We start from the raw sequence: 6,000 nt of genomic DNA, 5'->3' as shown, positions 1-6,000 counted from the left end.
TGAAAAAAAAATTATCAATAATTCAAAGCAAAATACAGTTTTGCCAGGGGCCCTTTCCCTTGCCATCCAGTAGCCCAGTATAGCAAAAGAAAACCCAGCACTGGAGACCCAAAAACCAGCTATTATGGACCCAAAGTCCCTCTATTATGTCACAGATACATAAATATTATGAAAGCCTAGAGATGTGTCCATGATCTGGTTTATTTGGCATCTGTGTGTAATTTGTTCCTTGCTGGATACCATTGTCATTGGAGAACAACACCCAAATCTTCCTTACAAAAACAAAGCAAAGTAGAATAGAATAGAATATAATTCTTTATTAGCCAAGTGTTGTTGGACACACAAGGAATTTGTCTTGGTGCAAATGCTTTCAGTGTACATAAAAGAAAAGATACATTTGTCAAGGGTCAAGAATCATAAGGTACAACACTTAATGATAGTCATAGGGTACAATAAGCAATCAAGTATTCATATAGCCAGGAAGAAGCATGTCTTGATTTGTGTCATCTATTTTCTCTATGTGCTGCTATGTGCTCCTAGAATAAATTATTGCTGTCGGTCAAACAATACATAAATTGCATGCTAAGATACCAAAGCAAACTGGAGAAATCTGGGAGAACCAGTGAAATGGCAGGCCACAGGAAAAGAGCAAATGTCTATCTATTAAAATGTGGAAAAAGAAGGATCCACGGAATCATGGATAATCACATTCATCTCACCATGGCCAACTCGCCATGAGACAATTCCGTGTGGAATAATTCAATGTGATAAATACAGGTAGTCCTCAGTTTATGACCAAAACTGAGCTCAACATTTCTGTTGCTTAGTGAGAAATTTGTTAAAAGTTTTGCCTTGTTTTACAACTTTTCTTGCCACGTTTGTTAAGTGAACCACTGCAGTTGTTAAATTAGTAACACAATTATGAGGACCCAGATTGTTGGGGGCGATAGCTGACTCTGTAAACCGCTTAGAGAGGGCTGTAAAGCATCGTGAAGGGGTATATAAGTCTAAGTGCTATCGCTATTACGTGAATCGTAATAGCACTGATTTTGCTTGTCAGAAGATTGCAAAGGGGGATGATCCTAGGAAACTGCAACCATCATAAATGTGAATCAGTTGCCAAGCACCCAAATGTAAATCACATAGCCATGGGGATGCTGCAAAGGTCGTAAGTGTGAAAAATGGTCATAAGTCACTTTTTTCAGTGCCCTTGTAATTTTGAATTGCCACTAAATTAGGTGTTGTAAGTCAAGGACTACCTGTACTATCCATCACTGTGTCCTTGACATTATTTCCATTGACAAAAATGGGAATAATGTAGAAGAGATCCTAGCAGATAACATTCATTGCTTTGAATCATCCTACATGGATTGTCCTGTGGCAAGATGGCCATGCCAGGTTGGTCATGGTGAGATGGGTATGGGGAGACAGCAGTTGGCCACAGCGGGTTGTCCTAAACCCTGCTGCAAATATAACCTATCTTGATTCTCGCAGATGAAATCAAGATACTGGAAAGTATGTTGTCACAAAATTCATTCTGTGCCCCTGTAGTCTGCAACATTTCATTATATATTACACATAATTACTTAGAGATGGAGAAGTGGAAGGAATGTATTTGGAGTATTTTCCCCTTCAGTCTTCTAAAAATATTTTTTGAAAGGAAAAGGGGAACTTTCAAAAAAAGAATAGATGTTGATATGAGTCAGACTGCAAGGGAAGAAAAAATAAATACAAATTGTCTCCTTCTTCCATTAGTCAAGGCATCTGCTCAGTCAAGTCTATGTCACAAGTAAAAAAGACACATTAGCTTGTGACCTGCTTTTGACATTTCTTTTACCTGATAGCTAGGGCAAAAACCACATAGCAAAATCTAAACAATTATTCTTCCCAATTAGGGTCAAATAGACAGAATACAAAGGTGCTATAGAACAGTGGTCGTCAACCAGTGAGCGGGGACCACTGGTGGTCTGTGAGAAAATTTTGGTGGTCCACAGAGAAATGTCACCCCCAAAGCACGCTCCCAAAGCAATTAATCCAGGCTGCGTGGGAACACAAGGCTGTGCTGCCCACATGGCCCGCAGGAACACAAGGCTTGCATCACTTGCATTGCGAATAACACAAGGTAGTGAGGGGAGGGGGGAAAGGGTGGAGGGGGAGAACTCGCCCCACATGCCTCACCTGGCCACTGGGCTGTTTTTTTCCATTTCTTTCTTCTTCTGCTTTTGGCTGCGTGCAAGGCAGCCCCAAACTCCGCCAGAAATGAGTCTTTGGGATCCTGCTCCAAGAGGCTGCGCCGGTGCGACAAGTCTTACAAAGACTCATTTCTGGTGGAGTTTGGGGGAGAGAAAGAAAGACTTTGCTAATTCTGCTGTTTTCCTTGCATCAAGCCAAAAGTCTCTCATTCTCTCTCCCTTCCTCCCCCTGAGAACAGAGCTGGAGACAGTATCCTGAGATCCCAAATAAAGAGAGCAATCGGTAGGAAAACAGGGTGGGGAATTTTCCTGTAGACTTTTTGGGGGATTTTCCCAGGGTCTCTGGTCTGGGGGATTAAAATTATGAGTTTGGTGGTCCCTGAGGTCCAAAAGGTTGGCGACCCCTGGTATAGAAGACAATCCATGAAATATATGTTACATTATTTATCTTCTATGGAAGAAAACATACTTTTCAACTCAATCCAAGTGGATTGTGTTTGTGTGTAAGCAGAGGAGTATGTGAAAGAGAGAAATACTTCAATGACATGCTGTTTTTCATTGATAGTTGAAATTCACCTAATATCCTTGCAAGTTTATTTTAATACATTAAATATATAGTTATGTTTCATTGTTGCATTATTTTTCACATGTGAATAATACAAAATTCCACACCACTGTAATGTATAAAGGTAATAAACAAAGTGACTAAATGCTACTGAACCTTAGAAACAAATATATAAGGGGCAAAAACTGTCCTATAAACAAAAATCTAGTGAATCAGTGCATATAGAACAACATATAGATAAAGGAAGTCGTCCTTTCCCCCCAGAAGAACAGCTTTGGAAATGAAAGGAAATGGGATAAAAGCTTCCACGAGCACCCTGTAAGTGCGGCAATCATCAGCAATCATAATTACAGGCAATTATGGCCTTCCTGAGATGGCCAGAAACCTGGATGTGTAGCTTAGGGCATTTTAAACCAATCATGCAATTAACTACTGCTACAAAACACCTGTCCCCATGCTGATTATTTTTTTAACCAATAAATCTCCCAAGCTTTCAGGGAAGAAGCCATTATTATTATTTTTTATAATTTATCTGCACTGAAAGCTGTGCACAGAATGTATCCCTGTGAAGATGTAAAGGTGTAGTTTCAATGGATGTTGATATGCCCAGATACTACATTCTACATTATTATTTTCCCATGTTTCTCAATTTTGTAAATTGTTACAATAATCCCCAAATTTCTGAAAAAAAGGTCTATATACACATTGGGCATTTTGTTGAACATAAACCCAACAATTATGTTATTAAACAGATTGGCCATTATTTTTAAAAGTAAACTGCACTTTCTTCCCCAGCAGTGGAACTTTGGGGGGGAGGGAACCTTACAGATACATATGCACTTTCACTTTTACATCTGTGTTTCTCATCATTTCTCTTTCAACTTAGATTCCATGAATGTTTTTTTTCATTCATTTCATGAAATGAAACCTCTGTTCAGAAGCTGCAGCAAAAGCAAAATGATGCAGCATCAGACAATGTCTAAATATCATGAGGGTTCATTCCATTTGATTGAAACTGTTGGAAGGAAAATCCATCTGGTTCAGTTTCAATTCAGGAGAAAGACACTGGAGGCTGAAGGCACTGGAGGCTGGAGGCTGATTGGAAAGAAAGGTTCTCTTTTTTGATAAAGCAGAACCATCAACCACGTGTGATTCAGGGGCAACTGACAAAATTGAGTTTAGAGTGGGTGAGTTTTTATACCTTTTGGATTCCTATGGGAGTCATGTAGGGGTTATGTAGGGGTCATAGTTGGCTCTATCGGCAAAAGAGGAAATGCAAGTCCTAGGTGTTTGAGCTAATTTTGTCAACCTTTTGTTTGTTGCTTAGCTGAGTTTCTGTCTTGACCCAGTCTTTCTGAACGGATTTAAAAAATCTGCATTTCTAAAAGCTGGCCTCTTCAGTTTCTGCTTGGGTCAGGGGAACTGGGGCTAGTTTCTGCCTCCCTTAAGATTTTTTTTTTTTTAATTTCTCTTTAGGGAAAATATTTTATCCTGCCTTTTTTAAATATTTCCCAAAATATTTCATTCTTGGGGGAGGTGGGCTTCCCACAAAACCTGGATCCTGAGGCTGAGCAAAATGATTTGACTGATTCCCCCCCTCCCCCCCCCCCCAGCGTAATAGGAACCTGCTTAAATCTGCTGTATTCTAATTCATGGTTGCCTATTCAGGTTTTGAGTTGTGACTGGTTTCTCTGGAGCAGCGTTTCTTAACCTTGGCAAATTTAAGGTATATGGACTCCAATTTACATAATTCCCCAGCCAGCAATTCTGAGAGTTGAAGTCTGTGTAGCTTAAAATTGCCATGGTTGAACAAAATATTAAAATTGCTTTGGAACAAAATATTGCTCGGAACTATGCTATTGTGTCACAAAAACAAATTTGTTAATTAGTAGAAATGGTTGGTTAAAAATAATCCTAAATTGCAGAAATATTGGACACCAATAGAGCTAACCTCAAATTACAGTCAGCCTATGATCAGACCTCTATTAACTCAAGCACAGCCTCAGCCTCAGGGGTGGTGTAGAAAAATTCTTAAAGCTCCCTGAAACAAAGGTAAAACTATCTTATTATCTCTCATCCTAAATAGATGTGTAAAATTTTCTGAGTTTCATAGACCAGCTGACTTGGCACTAATTTATCTTACAGAAAAGATCAAAAAGTAAAAGTATTTCTACCCAACTCCCAACATTCACTCCATAATATTCAAGAAGAGTTAGTATTCCTTATGTTAATTTTATCAGCACAAACCAAACACAGAATGTTCCTCTCCCAACCCTGCATTAATCATTAAGCAAAATAATGGCAGATTTTTTAAAACTATAGAAAGATAAAAGAAGAAATAGAAAAGATTTAAAATAGAAATAGAAAAGGGTTAAAAAATGAAGAATAACCAAATATGGAAAAGAATCATCTTTTTAAAAGTGCCTTATCTTCTTTTCAGCAGTTACAAACATAACATTTACCATTTCTCCCTGCTCATATTGCATATCATCACTTCCTTATTCTCATAAACAAATTTTAAATTAATAAATTTCAAAAACAGCAGGTCATTTTTATCTATTTTTAGCAAAAAATCTATAAAGGATTTATAATATTTTTATAAAAGTAAATGGAGTTCCCTCCTCAGTCAACTAGGTCAATTTAACAATTTCTGAAAACTCAGCTATTTTCACAATCCATTATTGGTGTTTCTGTAGTCTTCCATCTTTGTATATTTAATAGCCTCACTGCATTTATCATATATGAAACCAATAATCCTTTAACCAATAAACCCTAAGACCTAGGAAGAAAAGTTTGGCTTATATATCTCAGTGTTAATTTTTAAAACTCTTTAAATCACCATATGTATTTGCATCCAGTACATTTTTGCTTTTTTAGAAGTCCAACACGCATTATAAAATTCCCATTTCCAGTAGTAATTAGAAGTACCTTTTTACATCTTAGACATTTTTTCTGATGTCATATACCAATGGTACATCATTCAAAAAAAAATTCTTCATCTTTGTCCCACTTTTTTTCTATAATGCACTTCTTGAGCTGAAGACAACAAATGTATTTTCCAGGTCATTTTCTTGGTTTATCATTTATATTTCCCTTTAAATTTTTAATACTTTTGTATATCAAGTAAACAGCCTTCTCCAAATCATTATCTTGGCCTATCATTTGTACCTCCACTTTCAGTACTTTGTCCTGTCAGGTAAATTTTCTTCCATATCTGCCATACCTTCATTAACATCTTTTTGA

The sequence above is a fragment of the Notechis scutatus genome, chromosome 4 (genome assembly GCF_049901735.1).
Source record: "Notechis scutatus isolate UNSWTSFEM ecotype Mainland chromosome 4, rNotScu1.2, whole genome shotgun sequence".
Taxonomy (NCBI): domain Eukaryota; kingdom Metazoa; phylum Chordata; class Lepidosauria; order Squamata; family Elapidae; genus Notechis; species Notechis scutatus.
Note: the sequence above shows the minus strand (reverse complement) of the source record.